The sequence below is a fragment of the Vanellus vanellus genome (genome assembly GCF_965231255.1).
Source record: "Vanellus vanellus genome assembly, chromosome: 23".
NCBI classification, from domain to species: Eukaryota; Metazoa; Chordata; class Aves; order Charadriiformes; family Charadriidae; genus Vanellus; species Vanellus vanellus.
This window is the reverse complement of record NC_138928.1, coordinates 4,624,795-4,642,872: the sequence shown is the minus strand read 5'-3', so window position 1 is coordinate 4,642,872 and position 18,078 is coordinate 4,624,795.

Here is an 18,078-nt window from a genome sequence, read left to right as displayed (position 1 = left end):
TTCTGTGTTAAAAATCCAGCTAGGAGAGCAGAAATTATGGTAAATACGCTGCTACGCCTCTCTAGAACAACATTTGTTATCAGGAATAATAAAATGTTAACACCAAAATAAATAGGAATAGGTGAAAATGGAACATCTGAAAATTAAGATTTGGGAAAAGAGCTGCAGAAATGTTTGTACGTTTCACAGAGCGCTCCAGGAGTGACTTGTGCTGTTGTTTGGGAGAGGAAAATACCGTATCGTGAAATACGCCACCAAGGACACAGCAGTCTCTGTGCACATTAAAAAAATCCCAAACTTTATACCAGGTATTGCTGCAATAGACAAAACTCAAACCTTATCTCCTTTGCCAGTGCGGTGAGCAGGGAGGTGGTTGCCAGTGCCCGCCTCGTGCCGTGGCGCTGCCCTATTTCTGGCAGGGCGGTTTTGTGTTATTATTAGTATTTGGAATATGCTGAAAGTCAGACCTGGAAAGCCCAGGTGTCCTGGAGGCCGAACTCTTTGCCTTTGTGCTGAGCTCCGCACTAGCTTTGGAGACCAGGAAATGCTAAATGTCTCCGTTGAACGTTTTCCAGGATGTATTCCAGTTTACGAGGACCTCAGCAGCAATCCCTTTATTGAGCACAGGCAGCATAGCCGTAGCTCCGGAGCACTGACCACCGCCTGAAGCCTTGGCACATGAGGGAGCTGGGCAATTAATTGGTTTTATAGGAAATCTGAACACAGACACACACACACACGTGCACAGAATCAAAGCGGTTATTTTTAAAGAGCAGCTCTCTGAGGAACAGAGGGTTATTTTTAACGAGAAGCTTTCTGAGGAACAAAGGGACAGCGCTTTGGCTAGCGTTACGTTTCAAGATTTTCTGTGGCTTTTACTGAATGAGGAAAGGCCAGAGAGAGTTTTAGACTGTCCTGACAACCTTGTTCATTAGAGAGTCGCCTCTGTGCACTCCATAAGCTTTAAACCTTTACGTATCACTGGGGAGTCCTCCTTTCGGTGATACGGCCGAGGGAGGGGTGACATTGCCAACCCGGCTTCCCGGGGCTGGAGCCGACAGCCTGGATCTGGAGGCTTTGGATCTTCACCCCCCTCTGGAGTGTTTCCTTGAGCCTCATCTATAGCTGGCATCATTTTGTCCCTGGTCCCTCGCTGGTGTTCCCAGTGAGGATTTCTCAGCTGGCTCCTGAGATCCGTTGCATCATCAGCCAAAGGTCAAGAGAAAATAACCCTCACGGGCTTTACAGTGAGTCATTTTTGTGGGCTCAGCTTGGACAGGGAGCGAGTTGCGGGAACTCAGCTGGTTAATGGGAGAGCCCAACTCCATCTTGCTGCCTCTACCAGATTTGGGTCAGACCAATTTCCAAACAGGCTAATTGCCTCCCAATCTAGGGCAGCCACCCCTCCCTCTGCCTCCTCGGGGATCCAGAGAACATTAAAAGGTAATTAGATATTTATAAGGACAGGCGAGCAGGCTCTGCCTGGGATGATGAATTAGCTTGAAGACATCATCTAATTCTCAGTTGTCTGAAAAGAAATGTCTCCCTGCTGAAAAGGGACCTTCAGAGTGCAGCCTGAGACTCCCTGAGATCCAGAAATGGTCCCCGATGAATGAGGGAATCTTTGCAGTCAGGGTATGGCCAAAAAGGCATCCCTAGAAAAACCGGGAGGCGAAGCGGCTTCACCGTGAACGAGTCCTGCTGGCAGGAGGAGATTCCTCCTTGTGCCGAGGCCAGGACAAGGCTGGGCAGCGCGGGCTGCAGAGGGGCTTCGCCTGAGGACCTGCATCTCCTGCACTTCACCTAAAGTTGAATTTGGGAAGGGGGAGACTTGTGTGTCAGCCATTCCCGTCCTCTTTTCTTGAGTGGTACAGAGAGGTTGGACGTAGCACAGTCGCATCCCCCGGTCGCGTAAACCACCCGGGAGAATCGGGCTTCAGCATCGCTGCAGCCGCAGAAGCCCCGTGCGGAGCAGGGAGGGATGCGTCCCGGTGTCCCGGGTGAGCATCGCAGCACGTACAGCGCGTGCTCCGGGCGATGTCCCGCTTGGCACCTCCGGATGGCCCCTCTCGGCTCTCCCACGGAAACCTCCGGCCGGAGAGGCGAGGGGCTGCTCTTACCCAGCAAGGTGACGACAGCCACGGATGTGCGGACAAATCCAGCGGCGACTGCCATCCTGCGCCTCCGGCCGGGTTACGGCCACCGCGGCCGAGCCTCTGCGGGTGAGCGGGGACAGCAGCCCTGCGAGAGACAGAAAAGGAGTTATCTGCAGCGTTTCTGTGGCTCTGCTCGAGGGTCCGGCGTCCAGCTGCGCGTCCCCGCTGGCCACGGGCCCGGGGTGACAGTCACTCGGGAGCAAACATCCAGCTGCCTGGGGAGGGACACAGCTGGTCTGAAGGAGCTCTTTTTCTTTCTGACGTGACGGGTCTGGCTGGGGAACTGTTGTTGCTCCTCCCTTACTATCTGTTACTCTTTCTCCCTCCAAAAATAATGCTTCTTTCCTACCATTTTTTATTAAAAAGCGCAAAGCCAGAATTACACAGGGTATTGGTAGGGGGCGGGGAGAAGGAAGAAAGAATTTCTTCTTGTTATTTTGCCGAAAAAGGCATCTTTAATTGAAACTCTTCAGGCAGGCAGTGGCGGCTTTTGGGAGTCGTGGCAGCCCCGAGTCTCTTGTTCTGGCGGAGGTCGGGGGAGCGCAGCTCGTCCCCGTGCGCGGTGCCTCAAACGCGGAGCCTCCGCGCAGCACTCGGGCTCGCAGGGCGGCGCGGGGGGCGAGCGGCACAGAGTGGCCGCACCGGGACGTCTCCGTGGGGCTGAGCCGCAGCCCGCTGGGGTGTTTCCCACTTTTCTTCTAAGTTAAATGCATTTGGATAGTTAATCAAGAGCTAACGGCGCGCCAAGGCGCCTCCTGGTGCCCTGAGACACGTTAGTAGGTGGAGCAGTGATTTCCAGTCCCCTCTGCAGACTCCCATCTTCCAAGATCTCTCAAAAATAACAAAACCCGAACAAAACACAGAGGTGTTCGTGCAGACCCTGGTCCGAGGTGTTTGTGCAGACCCTGGTCCCTGCGCTCTCCTGGCGAAACCCACCGTGGGAGCAGCTTCAGCACATGCACCTCTTTCCTCCTAACTCCAGCTGGGGTGGGGTTTTTTTTCCTCCTCTTTGTTAACAAACGCTTTTGAAATAATGCATGGAGGAGCCCCACAGCCCAGCAGAGCCTCGTGTTCCCCGGTGCCCTCCCAAACACACGCCCCGGTGCGCTGCCGCCGAAGGCGCTGCCAAGAGCGGGGCTGCTGGTGGGCTGCGCGTGCTGCTCATCCCTCTGCTCCAGCTGGTGCCGCTTCCACTCCTCTCCCGGCCCATCTGTCTGCCCGAGCAGGCAGTGCTGCTCCTGAGCTCCTCCGAGCGGGGATTAGCCCCCTCTCCCATGGGATGCAGCCCCCTGCGCTTGGCCGCTTTAAAAAGCCCCGTGCCCCGCTCATTAATGGCAGCGCTTGAAACGCACCTGAGCAAACAGAGATAGTCCTGTGTTTGCTTCCCGTCCTGCCTCGGGGCCCCCGCCGGGGGGAGAGACACCCGCTCTCTTTGTCTCCTCACCCCAAAGACATCATTTTGCTACCAGCACTCGAAAGGGAGGAGACCCCATCCCAAATCCTCCTCGGTTTTTATCCTGTGTCGCAGGGCGGCATCCCGGCCTCCCGGTCACGCGGAGCGCAGAGCCCTGCCTGCCCTTACCTAGCTCGTGCCACGCTGAAATACTTCTTTTTATGCCGGGCCCCTAAATAAGGCCAGTGCCTCCTCGTCCCCACCGGGGAAGGAGGGACCCCGCCATAAAGAAACGGCAGCGCCCGGCGGGAGAGGGCCGAGCGGTGTCACAGGGAGGCGATTTGGGGACGAAGCGGAGAAGGGCGCGAGACGCGTTGACATGAAAGCTGCTCCGCGCAGTTTGTTCCAGCAGCCCTGAAGTGAGTCGGTCACATGAAATCACTTGATGTCGATGACAATCGTGCCCCAAACGGTGTCCTGAACCCACGGCCTTTCAGCTAACACTGCCTCATTGTTCCCCTGCCTTCACCCTCTGCCCGCTTCGCGCTCGCGGGTCCTGTGCTCGCGGCGTAAGCACTTTGGGACAAGGACCGGCTTTCTGCGGGATCTGTTTTGCAGGCAGCGCTGCGATGTGGGCTTGCAGGCAATGCCAGCGCTGCACTAATTAATACGTTGACTTTTCCGAGTCTCCGCGGTTTGGTTTCTTCACCGGCGTGTTCCAATGCCCGGGGTTTGCGAAAGGCAGCGTGCAGCGAAGCCGTCCCTGCACCCGGCGGCTCCGTCGCTGCCAGCCCTGGTCCTCCTCTGCCTCTGCCCCGGGGGCTGCAGCTTCGCTCTCTTCTGTTCGTTTGTCCTCTCGCTTGTAAAACAAATAGGAAAGAGTGTGGGAAAGTTGGATTTTTGTTATTTGTAATAAGGAGCGGGCAGCGTGAGGAGGTCGGGGAGGGCGGTGTTGGCCGTCCGCCCTCCCGGGGGGCCGGAGGGGCTGCTCCTGCCCCTCTGCCGCCTTGCGGCTTTTATCAGCGCTTCAGGCTTTCTGCTGTATGAAAGAGGGATGCTGCATCCGAGGGAGAGCAAACCGCGTCCTGCCGCTCCTGGGTGCTTTCGCCTAAAGGAGCGGTGCTGAGGGCTGAGCTGAAACCCGAGCAGGGGGAGAGGGGGCCGAGCTGCGATGCTGTTCTGCGGGAACACCGCTGCCGGCATCCCCCTGTGGCCTCCTTCCCTGTGGCTGCGCAAAGCTGCTATCTTGTAGAAATTAAGCTGATTTGAATTATTTAATTAGTTATTGATTCATTATTTATGATGTAAACTAGAGTTTTGATGCCCAGTTCTGCTGCTGGCTCTGGCTCTGAGGCTTCCCTCTTTCCCACCCCGACCTCCGCATCTGCTCTGGTCCTTAACGTTCACGTCGTTCTTCTCTTCTCACCTCCTCGTGTCCGTCCCTCCCACTGCTCCGAGAACCCCCTCACACACACAGACGGGTATTTGCTCCTGAAACTTTCCCAAGATGAGTCGTGCGGTGCCGCTGCTCTGCGGGCTGAGCCGGGGCACGGCGAGATGCTGCTGCTTTGGGCTGTCGAACGCAGCCCCAGCCCAGCCCGTGCTTTAACCCCTTTGTGAAAAATTAGGAATGTGATAACCAGGGAGAGCTGCAGGTATGATCCGCAGCAAACGAACATGTAAGAGAGTAACAGAGTAATTTCTACAAGTGCTGACGCTGTATTTGTTCGCAATTAGAGACTGGATGAAGTAATCCTCTTGCGTGTTCCTGATTCTCTCATCACCTAAGTGCCGGGATCGGATTGTGCCCGAGGGCCCGACGCTGCGAGATCGCACCTGGGGCTGCGCTGGGACCCTGGGGGCATCTTAAAGCTGCAACCCAGAGCCGCGGATCCCGACTCTGAACTTCTCCGAAGCATGGGCGGGCGCTTCGCATCTGATATTGAGGCCTGCTCTCCATCCTTAATTAGAAGAGGGCCCACGGGGACCTGTTCTTTCCCCTCTTCATCGGGTATTTTGACAGTCACTCGAGAGCCTTCTGTTGTACTGAAAGGGGATCTGTCATCCCCGCTAATGGATGCTGTCATTAATACTTCCAGTAGCAAGGGAGGCCCGGGCACACTCGAAAACACGTGCATTAGCCCTTTCCTCTGGAGCCCCTGGGAGCCGGGAGCGATCCATTATCGTAGAGGCAGAGCTAAAGAGCCACAGAGAGATTTGGAGTCCTCCCGAACCTCTGGGAGAGGAGACGCTGCCCGGTCCAGCGCCCGCAGCTCCGGTTCTGACTGTGCAGCAGCATCATTCGGAGGAGGGAGCTCCGGCAGGACTCCGGGCATGGGGCGAGAGGGCCAGAAATGGCTTTCGGTAGGAGATGGGCTTTAGCAAGAGGTGACGTGGCCATCACAGGCAAAGCGATGCTATTACCAGCATAAACGGGTGTAATTCAATCTCCTGCGGTTGGGTGATGAGATGAGCGGTTGGGCTATAAGTGGGGCAGCTCCTTCTGCTGCAGCGTTCCCCGGGGAAGGATTGCTCCTGAGGGTGGGTGATGCAGGAATTTGTCCTGCGCTGTGAGTTCCCTTTCATCGCGGATCGCCGCTGAGGCTGGAAAGGGCACGCTTTTGATCTTTCCTGGATTTTGGCTCGCAAAACCTGCTCAAGGTTAGGGACATTTTGGCCGTCTCCCGAACAGCGTGTTTCAATGAGTTGCAAATGGTTTTCTTGTAATGTATCTGTCCTCTTGTAAAACTGCCTGTGCTCAGGAGAGGTTGATTTAGATGCAGACTCTGGATTCAGCCTTTCCTGAGCTTTTTTTGGGGGGTTCAGATCTGTTAGTGGGTCCAGGACCTGCAGCAGCATCCTGGGCCACTCAAAAACCACCCCAAGCAGTGAAGCCTCCGAGGTCCGGATGAGGACCAAAAGCAGCCCCAGAGGGGGCTGCGGTGGAGCTCAGCCCTCCCTACACTCACCAGTCACCCCGTAACAGACACCAAACCCTGTGCAGCCATGGGGGGAACCTGTCGGGGGGGAACCTGCTCCCCGGTGCGGGTCAGGACCTGATGTCGAGGGCACTGCTGGCTTTGTCCCCAGCTGCAGCAGAGCTGTGGCCCAGAAGCACTTCCAACAATAGCTGGGGGAGTCCCGCGTGCCCTCTCTCCTGCCCGGGTGGGTTTGGATCGCTCCTGGCATGCTGGAAAAGTCCCAAAGGCTCTGCCTCTGCGCAGGTCTTCTCCTCCGCTGTGCAAGCTGAGGGAGAGGAGCAGCGTGAGCTGCTCTGCCTGGGGACGTTCCCGGCCATCAGCTACACCGCCCCGTCACCCTTGCCCAGGACGGAGCCCGGGGGGTGGCTGCTGTCACCGCTGCGGGGTGGCATTCACCTGCACAGGGCGCGCTCCCCTGCCCTGGGCTGGGCGCTCCCGGCATCGCCCGGAGGAGCCGGGCAGAGCGAGGGGACAGCGTGGGGACCCGCAGGAGGAGGAGGAGGAGGGCGCTCCCCCCGGGCCGTGCTTGCAGAGGAGGCGCCGAGGCTGGCACAGGATGCTCGGAGCCCCCTGGCCCGCGGCTGCGGGAGCAGATGGTGCTCACAGCCCGACCTCCTTCCCTGCCGGGCCGCGGCGATGCCCCCCGCAGCCGGGGCTGGAGCGGGGGCTCTGCTCTCCGGATGCGTTTGTTATTGCCCGATGGGCTGAAGCGTTGGCACAGAGGGGGGGGGGGGGACACACTCTGCACCACGCTGCAGTGCCCGGCACGGCGCGTCCTGCCTCGGGAAGGCTTTGCTGCCGTGCTGGGCGAAGGGGGCACCTGAGCGGGCAGCTCACGCCCAGCTGCGGTGGGTTAAAGCGAGTGGTTTCAGTCTGTCTGTCTGTCTGTCCGTCTGCCCTCACTGCTGCTTTTGCACCTGGGCCAGGTGGGGGGGGGGGAGACGGACGGACATGCGGTGCCGTGGCTGTGATGTTCAACAGCCCGGCTCGGGGCCAGGGGACACGGTGCGTGGCAGAGGGTCTGAGCCCCGGGCCGGGAGCGGGGCCGGGAGCGGGGGGCTCCCAGAAGCCAGGCTGAGCCGGAGCCCCCAGAGCCGCTGCCCTGGCCCCGTGTCCCAGGTGTGAGCAATTGCAATCAGCCCTCGTTAGTATAATTGGAGGCAGGGCTGGGCTCTGCCCTCCCAGCTCAGCGCAGAGACCGGAGGGTGCCGTGGAGAGAGGTAAGGAGGGAAAGAAGAGGGGGGGCAAAAAGTTTAATTTGGGGGTATTTGAGCACCTGGAGGAGAAGGGTGAGGAGCTGCAGTGTGGCAGGACCCTAACAGGAGGGGATGGGTGTGGGGGTTTGCCCCTTGGCATGGCTGGGAAGGGTGGCCCGAGCTCCCTCGGGACTGGTGTCACTGGGGTGACTGGGTGCTGGCACTGTGCATCTGCTCTGGTTCTCTGTGGGGTCTGCAGCCCGGACTGGTTTGTGCTGCTGTGTTGCGAGCTGGGTGGCTGCTGGCAGGTTGGGGTGCCCTGTCCCAGCTGTGCTGTGGTCTCAGCCCCCAGCGTGGCCTCTGTGTCCCTGTCCCTTCCCTGGCAAGAGCCTCCAGCGTCCTGCCTGCCTCTGGGAGCTGTTGGCTGAAACGCATCGTACTTCTAGAAATTAAGTCAAGCAGCAAAATCCCAATGCAGGGGTAGTGCACCGCGCCATCCTGCTGTGCCTGCTGCTAGAAGGAAAGTTAGCTGTGTTTGATGGGGCACCCCCAAAACTCGGGGGTGGGATTTTATTTGGGGTGAGGCTCGGTTTGGTTCAGATCGGATCTGGCTCTGGTCCTCGTCGCTTTTAGTGGAGCTGACTGGGCGCCGTGGTGCTGCGTCGCGGGGCTGGGCAGGGATGCTGCAGGGCCTCCTGGCAGAGCGCTGCTGCAAACCAATTTACATCTGGAGCAATTCTGAATCACCATATCCATGGAAACTAATGTGCTTCTCCCTTTGACACGGAGCATCCGGAGCGATGCCATGCCCGCTCCCTGCCTGGCAGCCCTCGTAGGGCCGGGGTGGACCCTAATTAATCGCTTCAGAGAGTGCAGCGGGCTGTGGGATTTGGCGTGGGACGCGGGTGGAGGGCAGAGCCTCACGTGTGAACGATGGTGCCTAAACCCCCCGTGGCTGCGCAGTGTGCCGGGGTGGATCAGCTGGAGGGAACGTGTACGTCTCAACACGTGGGGCACCCACGCGTGGGCTGTCCGTGCGCAGGTACATGTGTGTGGGGTAACACGGCACTGGGGCATGGTCAGCAGTGACTCCAGCGCTACTGGTGTGTTTCATGTCCCCAGTGTCCCGCTGTGTGCTGCCTGCCCCGGGGAGGAAGGGCTCTGGGCATCCCTTTCCCAGGGCTGAGAGACCAACTGGGGAGGGGACGCGCTGGGACGGCAGCTCCCGCCCTGCGCCAGCCCCTTGGCTGCCCCGCTGTGTCTTATCCATCACTGATTAATTGAATTGTAATGGAACTGGCGTGGTAAGGATCAATATTTGATCAGTGGCTCCTGCGCTCTCCTCCCGAGGCGGGTGACGGGAGGGGAGCGGCTCAGAGGTGCGGGGGGCTCACGGTGGGAGGGGGCAGCCCAGATCATCCGATATCCTGGAAAAGAGGGGAGAAAAATCCCTGCAAGGGGAGGGAAAGCCCTGCCCGTGGGACACGGGAAACTCTGCTTCAACGAACCCCTCGTTGGCGTGACCGGGGAGAGCCCTGCGCTGCCGGGAGGGGACCGAGGCTGCCACATTTGTGCCTTTTGCATCAATTTTATGTTTGATGGACCCGTGTTTGAGCAAAGCGCCGGGAGCTGGAGCCTCTCGCTGGGAGAAGAGTCGCTGCTCGCGGTCTGCGCTTCCCCGAGCGGATTATATGGTGTGGTACGGGGACAAGTGTGTACTGTGCCGTAGGCGGGACAGTCCCGGTGCCCGAGAGCAACTCCTGCGAACGGCAGAGAGAGGTTTAGCATCACCTGGGGACAGAGCAGGCCTGTCTGGTCCTTCTCGCGCTGGCGCAGGGAGCAGGCAGGGCTCTCCGAGGCGATGCCAAGCAGCACAGCTGCGTTAAGGCACCGTCCTTGAGTACTCTCTGTTTCCTCTGTGTCTTTTAAGTGCTTTTTTCCTAATAATTGGTTGGCGCATTCGTGTACATCGCGGGTCACGGCACCTCATTGCAAGAGGGTCTCGGTGGGAGTTTTCTTTCGGTCCAGCCCCCTGCCAGCAAGTTCCCCCCTCCCAGGAGAGGCAAACCCCCGCACTGGTGCTCAGCTCAGCGCCGCTTTGCGCGGGAGACAAAGCCGGGACACGCGCTCAGTCGGAGACGGGGGGGTGGGATGGATTTGGGGCCGGAGTCACTGTAGTGGTAAAATCCAATTGTAATAAAGCAGGTGACGTTGAGTGCGCCTTTACTGCTTTTGTGTCGCGCAGTTTGAATTTTAGACCTGAGCTTTGCAGTTGGTGTTTCTGCTTTTTCTGGTTTTGCTTTTCTGTTGTTTTTTTCCTCCCTCCCCTTCCTGAACCTGCCGGATCCCATCTCTGGCTGCGATCACCTGAGTGCCTCGGGGTGGGGGAAATCCAGCCCCAGCTGCGTGACCCTCAGCTCGGCTGCGATAAGCCCTTCCTAAATCCCCGGCGTTATGGAGCTGAAGCGCTCGGTGGGACCAGGAGGGTTCCCCACACCCGCACCAGGCGTGTGCCTCCCCCGGGCGAGACCCGGGGGTCCACGGGCAGCGCTGCCGGGGCGGCCGCAGCAGCAGCTCCTCAGCCCCGAGGAAATACCGTGGGCACCAGCACGGAAAGCAAAGGAGATGGGCAGAAACAGGCAGGAGGACACCCCCCCCACCCCCCCTCCGCCGGCTGGGGACCCCGGGGGCAGGGGGCTGGAGGATGCTGTGCTCGGGAGGGGGTTTCCCCGCGAGCTGGGCACCAGCGTGGGGTTGGACCGAGGCCGCCAGCATGCGGCTCCTAAGCTCTCCCCGAAGATTTCTGTTTCAATCGATAGCCCGAGTCGATAGCAGCTGGAAGGATGCTCAAAGTCTTTGAAAACAAGGCCACAAGTGACTCCAGTTTAGCAAACGGGTGCTTGAGAGGCGATGTGTCCCCGAAACCCTCGTTAATACCCTGATTACAGTTGCTGAAGTTCCAAATATTGGGCTTGTCTCGTAGAGAGCCCCCTGCAAATTCACTGTATTGCAAACCACTCTCTGGGCACAGCCCCGCACCCTCTTTGCTTAGGAATTGCAGGTTATAGGGCTGGGGATGCTGAGGGAGGCTGAGCGTCGGGGCACTGTGCTGGCGGAAGGGACGGGGAGGGAGCCATGTGCTGCCATCATCTTCCCCCAAATAAAACTCCAAAATAAAGCTTCCCCGCTGCAGGTTTTCCTTTCCTCTTTGCAGCGCGGCCCCGGGGGGCTCTGCCTGAACCCCGGGACGCCCGCGGCGCCGCCAGCCTGGCGAACCCACCCACTCTCCGCTATTAGCGCTGCCGTGGCGTCGGCACAGAAACTCTTTGATGTGGCACCGGTATAAATAGCTCCTACCTGCGACGGAGCCGGGCTCCGTGTCCCCTCCCCTCTGCTGCTGCCTGGTAAATCACTTGGCAGGGGCCGGGAGAGGCACAGGTGGGGGGTGGGGGGTGGGAATAAAATGCAGAGCTCAAGGAAAGCGTCCTGGCAGCCCCAGGGAGGTGATGTGTTAGATGGGGAAGCCCCAGCGCCTACCAGCACTGGCCACCCTGTTGGTGTTGCTGGGTAAAGTCACGCCAGCGGCGAGGGCAAGAGCCTTCCCGGTGCGGTGGGGGTCCGGGCACGGCACCGGGCGTCTGCCCCGGCCCCGCAGAGCTCCTCAGCCCTCCCCTTGGCACCGCTGGGAGCTTGTGCTGGCCATACTGGGGGTGATGGGCACTGGGACGCTGGGGGGATGTAGTACCCCCAGGCAGAAGGGACCTGGGTGAAGCATTGCTAAAATCCTCTCCCTCCTGGGAGAAGGTTAGGATATCCCCTACAATGGTGTCATGTTTATTTTGCTCCTCGGAAGGCATCAGCCCCGTGTCCGACCTTCTCGCCTGTCTTTGTTAAAGCAGTTTTTAGTACTCAGTCTCCAAATCGCGCCAAGCTGCTCTCTTCTTTCTAAAAACAAGCAAGAACCGGCACAAAACACGTATCCCTCTTCCTTCCTCCAGTGTAGGCTCCCTTTTTTATGGCTCTCTGGTGCGGGACTGACAGCTCTACAGGCTGTACAATAAATAATACATGTAATAATTTAGGACCCAGGCTGCTGTTGGGGGCTGGGTTCAGCATTTCACAGCGGGCTGTGGGTAGGAATACCTCTCGTGCCCCCCGAGGTCTTGGGCCATCTCCCTCGTGGTTGCATTAAACATCTCTCCGGTAAGATCCCAGACCCTACAACTGCGTTGTGGGAATGGGACCGAGAGCGTTTGTCATAAAGAAAACATTTGGGGTTCAAGGAAACAGCTTTTATGTAGCTTGAGAGCTGACTGTGTTTCTGTGTCTGCCGAGACCTATTCCTTCTCTACAGCTCTGCAAGCACCCAAAGACATCTAGTGTCAGAAAAACACAGAAAGTGTCGAGAAGGAGCCTGATACAGCTTATCACAGCAGATTTGAATGATGTTTCTTCCCTCCCATCTATGTTTTTTGGCTCTTAAAGGAGTCTCTAAGGAAGTTTCTCTTATCTCTTTCTGTGTATCTGCGCTTTAACAGCGTTTTTGACAGCCCCGTGTCAACTCTGGGGTTTCCTACATGATGTATTTGTTTATATGGCACCGCTGCAAGCTAACCTGTTGCGAAGGGGATGTGCGCAGCGATGTGCTCCCACTGCAGCAGAGCCCTGAGCTTTCCGGGTTGCCATCAGCCCATCCCAAAATCATCCTGGGTGCCCGTGGTTCCTCATCCCTGGCAAGCAGGGCTGATAGTGCCCGGCACTGATTTAGGAAAGGGACAGCTGTGCCTGCAGCTGTGTGGGATACCTACAGGCAGTAGTTAACTGTGTTAAGTCAGTCCCCACGAGGCCGAGCAAAACCCATCCCTGTTCTGAGCAGAAGGGCAGCGCTCTGGGCTGGCCGGTGTGGGCAAGCCTGAGCAAGCCCTGTGGCTACTGAGCCCAGGGCTCGCTGGCTCCCGCAGCTCCGCTCCGCTGAGCGGGGACCCCCGCACGGCTCGGCTGTCGGGAGGCTTCCTCGGGATGTGACGTGCTCCAGGTGACTGCGTGGGTTTGCTTTGTGCCCGGCACCGCCGGGGAGAACTCTTTAAGCCTGCGGTGGTGGCGTGGGCATCGCAAATGGGCGAAGCGCCACGGGAGACCTCGGGGCTCGCAGGCGTTGCTGAAGGGAGGAGGCACTGAGAAATGCGGGGAGGTGTCTGCCTGTCATCGGGGTCGAGGACTTTCCATGGATAATTTGGACTTTGGGCATAGACAAAGCGTGCAGGTGGCTGAACGGCCGGGCCGGGCTTTGATGCACGTGAGCTCAGTCTCCGTGCGGACTCCCGGCTCCGTGGGTCAGACCCCATGTGCGCCGCGTTTCGGCGCGTCTGGTACGCGTGGGGGGAAATACCTCCCTAATGACATGGTCGGGTTTTCTGCCTTCTATGATACGCTTGTGGTAAATCTGCAGAGAAAATAACACAGGCCATTACATTCTCTGCAGATGTATTTTGAGTGACAAAAGTCGTGGTTGCTCTGTTTGGTAGTAATTGATGGGGTGATGGAGCAGAGCTTTTGCATCCCTTTGTCTCGGTCCACTCTAATCGCGCTCCAGGGCGAGCGTGCAGCTGGGCTTGACATGACGCTCTCGTTTTCGGTTTTCTTTAGTCTTGGGTAATTCTAAACTACCCTGCAAAGAGCAGTTATTTCTAGAAAGTTTGGGACCTACTGCTTTCCTGTATTAGCGAAGCAATTTGGGGTTGGTGGTGTTGCTGTTGGGTGTGCTCGGTACCAAATATACAGATGAACCTCTCCAGGCTGTGGATGCAAACCTGCTCCGAAATCTTATGCGAGAGCCTGTGCTTCAGCTCGGTACCCCGACAACTTGCTGTGGACGTGCCTGGAGGTGGCCTGGGAGGAGTAAGAGCCGTTCTGGGGCTCTGGCTAAAGTCTTGGCCCGGGGTTGCTCCCAGCTCTGGGATGGAGAGGCCGCTGCCTCCCGTCCTCAAAGCAGCTAGTGTTTCCTTAGGGAGATGGCAATCGCTTATGAATACTGCCTGGTCCAGCCAGAAAAATAATGCTGAGGCTCGTGGGAGTGGTGCGAGCCCGGGGGAGTCGGTGGGTCAGCGTGGGCGAGATGCAAAGGGAGGAGGGAACTCGGGAAATTTAAGACCCGGGAACCGGAGCCCCCGCAAAGCACACCCCAGCCTGCCCTGCCGCCGGCTGCTTCCCCGTCCCACCACCCGTCCCGCTGCGAGGGGGAGAGAGCGAAGTGGTGCCCTGCCTGCTGCTGCCCCCCCCGCCCTGCGGTGGGCAAGTTCTTATCCACGACTTTGCACTGAACCCCCCCCCAGTGCATCACTGCCCAGAGCTCCCCCACCACACTGGGGGAGCAACCACACACAGCCCCAACCACCCTCAGACACAGAAATACCCCCCCCTGTGCCCACAGCATCCCCATCTCCCACCCCTCACCTGGGGTCTGCCCGGGGTGGGGGGGGTGTATAAGGAGGGGGACTCGGGACACCGCGGTCTTCCTCGTCCTCCCTCCCTGGAGGGGAAGCCCGGGTCTCTTGGGCTGCTCCGGGCTCTGCCAGCCTGGGCTGGAGATGCTGAAGTAGTTTTGTGCAGCAAAAGCTGTGCGAGCCCTCCCCAACCCCTCCCAGGCGCCGCGTTCAAGATGCCCGACCCTGCCGGCGGGCTCGCAAAGTGCCCCCAGCCGGAACGCACCCGGAAAAGCATAACGGTAATAATTAATAATAAAAATATTTCCAGAGTTATTCCATAAGAGACATTTTTGCTGACAGCCGTGTCCCCCTCGGCCGCTCAGTCCCTGCCACAAGTGACACAGCCGTAGCCCCCCCCCTCTCCCTCCCACCTCCACCCCCGGCTCCTCTCCAGCGCAGGCAGAGCCCACATCGCCTGCAGAGCCATCACCCTCCGAGAAATGCCCAAACCATCCCCTGCTCTTGCTTCCCCGGTCTGGCAGGTTCCCTCTCGCCGGAGCGGAGCCGAGCGCGGCTGCAAGTTGGCTCTGATGGGGGAACGGTGCCCTGAAACGCGGAGCCGCTTTCCTCCCTCTCGGATGGAGGAAGGATGGAGAAGGCGCTTACCTTGTGCGGGGTGGATGCGTGCGCCGGGGGCTGAGCTGCGAGGCAGTGCTCGGCTGGTGCCTGCCGGAGTGTGGATGTGTGTGCCCAAAGCCACTGCAGCATCTCTGCATTAGGATGTGCTCCTCCCTCTCCTCCTCCTTGCGTGCGCGCTCCCTCGCTCGCTGCCAACCACCACGCCGGTCCCTGGAGAGGGTATTTTTTTTCTTCTGCCTTTACCTCACTTGCCACAGTCCAAGGACCAGTCAGGGAGGCAGAGCGACTTGCAGCATCATGCATAATTCATGCCCTTCCTCTGCCTCCCTGGCTGCTGCTCCCACCAGTCCCCAGCAGAAACCCCTCTCCTGCCCCATCGCCGCCGGCTCCCCCCGTCCCTGGGGCCGGAGCAGGTGTGGGCCCGGGGGGGGGTGGGGGGGTGGGTGGTGTCCAAGCCCACGTCTGTGGGGTTGGAAGCAGAAAAGGGATTAACGCCAGCTGGGAGGGGGGGGGGGTGGTGTCTCCGCACAGACACCCACCTCTGTGCGGTGTGTGTATGCACAGCCCTGTGCCTAAATGTATGTGTATCTGTATAGATGCACACGTAACCAGGCTTGGGGGCGCGCTGGGGAGATTGCTTTATAGCAAAATTTTTGGGAAGCTCCATCGAGCCGAGCGCGGCTGTCGTAGGTGGTACCTACGGGGGAGGACGGGGTTCCCTCGCAGCGGGGTTAGCGGAGAGGGACCGAGAGGGTGGCTCTGCACGCCGCTGCCGGTGGGGAGGGGGGGGAGGGACACGGGGGTGGCAGCCGGGGTCAGCTTTGGGTTTTTGGGTGTGCAGAAACACCTTTGGCTGTTGCTGTGGTCCAAGGGGCTTCGGGCTGGGCTCGCCTGCGTTGGCAGCGCTCTGCAAACAGCGGCTGTGCCCCCCCCGAGGCTGCGCCCGGAGCCCTTCCCAGGGAATATCTGCAGCCACGAGATCTTCGCCGCTTTCTGGCTGCGGGGGGAGGGCTGTCCCGGTGGAGTGACGCTATGAGATGTGACAGGGACACTCCAGGACCTCCTCCACGACGCCCTGCAGGCACTGAGGTTTTAGGGAAAGAAGTGCTGCCGATCCTGTTGCTGCTGAGCGAGCTGAGGTGCGAAGGACCCCCGCGGTGGGTGTTGCGGGTGGGCAGGTCGCTGCCAGACGAGGTGGGGAGCGGAGGATTCGGGAGCGTGGCGGGGACCACCCTGCACTCTCCATCCCTCCCAGCTCCAGCCCAGACCTGTTAATGATGTAAGGAGATCAGTGGGCTCTGGGGCTGTCCGCAGGTTAATGGTCTGCAATTACAGAGGAGTAATTAAGGCATTAGTGTATCTATCGATTGGCAAAGCTCCAGCGGTCCAGACTCTTCCAGCAGACGGGTGCAGGCAGGAGAGTGGCCAGGATGGAGCGGGGTGCGTTGCCGGTCCCACCTCCCTTCCTCTCGCCTAGCTGCCCCGTCCTCTGCTCCCTGCTGGCATTTTGGGGTCAGACTGGGAGAAACTGCCCACAGCCCTTCCTGCAGCCCTCACCTGGAATAGCAGGCGCTCAGATAAATTTTCCACTCGCTTTTGCCAGGCAGAAAGGAAGAATAGGGCTGGATCCTGACCCCCAGCGAGGGAACTAATGGAGGGACCACGCAGAGGGAAACCCAAGAGAGGTGATGAGCCCCGTCCCCGGGGGAGGGAGGGGGACCTGTCCTCTGCCCCCTCTCTGTGTGTGTCTCTGTTACCAGCAGCTCCCCGAGGGTCTCTCTGCAGGTGACAAGGGCATTGGTGACCTCTCAGGCGTTCATCCTAGTGCAGACGTGTTCTGAGATGGCAGCGGTAGCAGCTGGGGGAGGAAGCAGCTCTCTAAGGGCTCCCTTGGATATTCCCGGTGCCGACAGTGGATGGCTCTTAGCTATGGTAATGGGCAATAGGCTGGAGCTGCCTCTCTGAGGAGGAGGAGGGTAATTGGAGGCAGTCTGTCGGCATCGATCCAGCCCCGTCGCCCCACTGGGCGGGCAGAGGTCAGGGAAGATATGGGTGTCATTATCCTGCTGTAAAAAGGGACGAGTGCTAATGTGCGCGTGTCTCCCCCTGTATCGATCGCGAGGATGAGGATGGGTCCATTGTCACTTGCTCTTGGATGATGAAAATGCCGCGTGTGCTATGGGAATGGTGGAAGCAGCCGCCTGCACAGCCCGAGACTGTGGCCCTGCCGGTTCCTGTGGCTGTGGGCAGTGGGACGTGGTGGCTTTGAGGTGTTGCAGGGGGCCCTGGGTTCCAGCGAGCTTGAATTTCTGCATCAAAGGCTAAGTCCAGTTTTTTTCTTCATCCTTCCTTGGGGCACAGACCGAGGGTGGCCGGTGCCTCCATCGCCCCGGTCTGCACTGGGGAGCTCTCCTCCACTGGCCAAAAGGGGCTTTTCTTTTTTTGTTGTTCCCTTACTGCTGTTCAAGTAAGCGGTGGGGAGGGGGGGATAAAGCCCCCGCCGCAGCACGGGAGCAGGAAGCACTAATACTTTCATCCTATTAGCGAGGGCCGCAGCAATTACATCTTCATTAGCCAAATAGGCTCTGCTGGCTTTTTTTCCCCCCCCTTCCTTCAGCCGGTTCCCGTCAGGGCTTTGCACCAGGGAGCCTCCGTTAAGAGCACTTCAGAGCCTCGGGGGCAGAAGAGGCTGGGGAGTGCCGGATTGGCCCCGGGGGGAGGCATCGCTCGCTGCCAGGACCTGCGGGGTCAGGAGGGGGGAGCTGGGTTAAACCCTGATGCTCCCATATGTTTGCTGAGCCGCGGGGGCTTCTTTCTCCGGCTCCTATCATGTGCTTCTGAAGGGTGTTGGTACTGCAGCCGGCGGCGGCAAGGATGCGGCGCTGCTGTTTGCCCGGACAGCGTGTCTCAAAACATGCCGAGCCAGCACCACGAGCACGGGCAGTCCCGGGGAGCCACACTCAGGGCTTGTCCCTGAGCAACCGTTGCGCCTTCGTGCCTCAGTTTCCCCCCCCCGGACAGGACGCCGGTGCCTGTGCTGAGGCCTCGCTGGTGGCCGAGGCGGTTGGCAAGCGCTTTGCGAAGAGTGGCGAGTTCTGCCTGGGTGGGTGGGAGCAGTTATCGCTGCTCTTGGAGTGGTTCCCCAAACGCAAACCTGCCCTCCTCGAAGGGCGGTGAGCAGCGAGAGGTGCCGGTGCTGTGCCTCCCCGTCCCCGCAGCCGCTCTCGTCCCGTTCGCCCGGGATACCTCTGGTGGGCTCGAGGCAGAGACACCGTCTTGTCCCGGTAC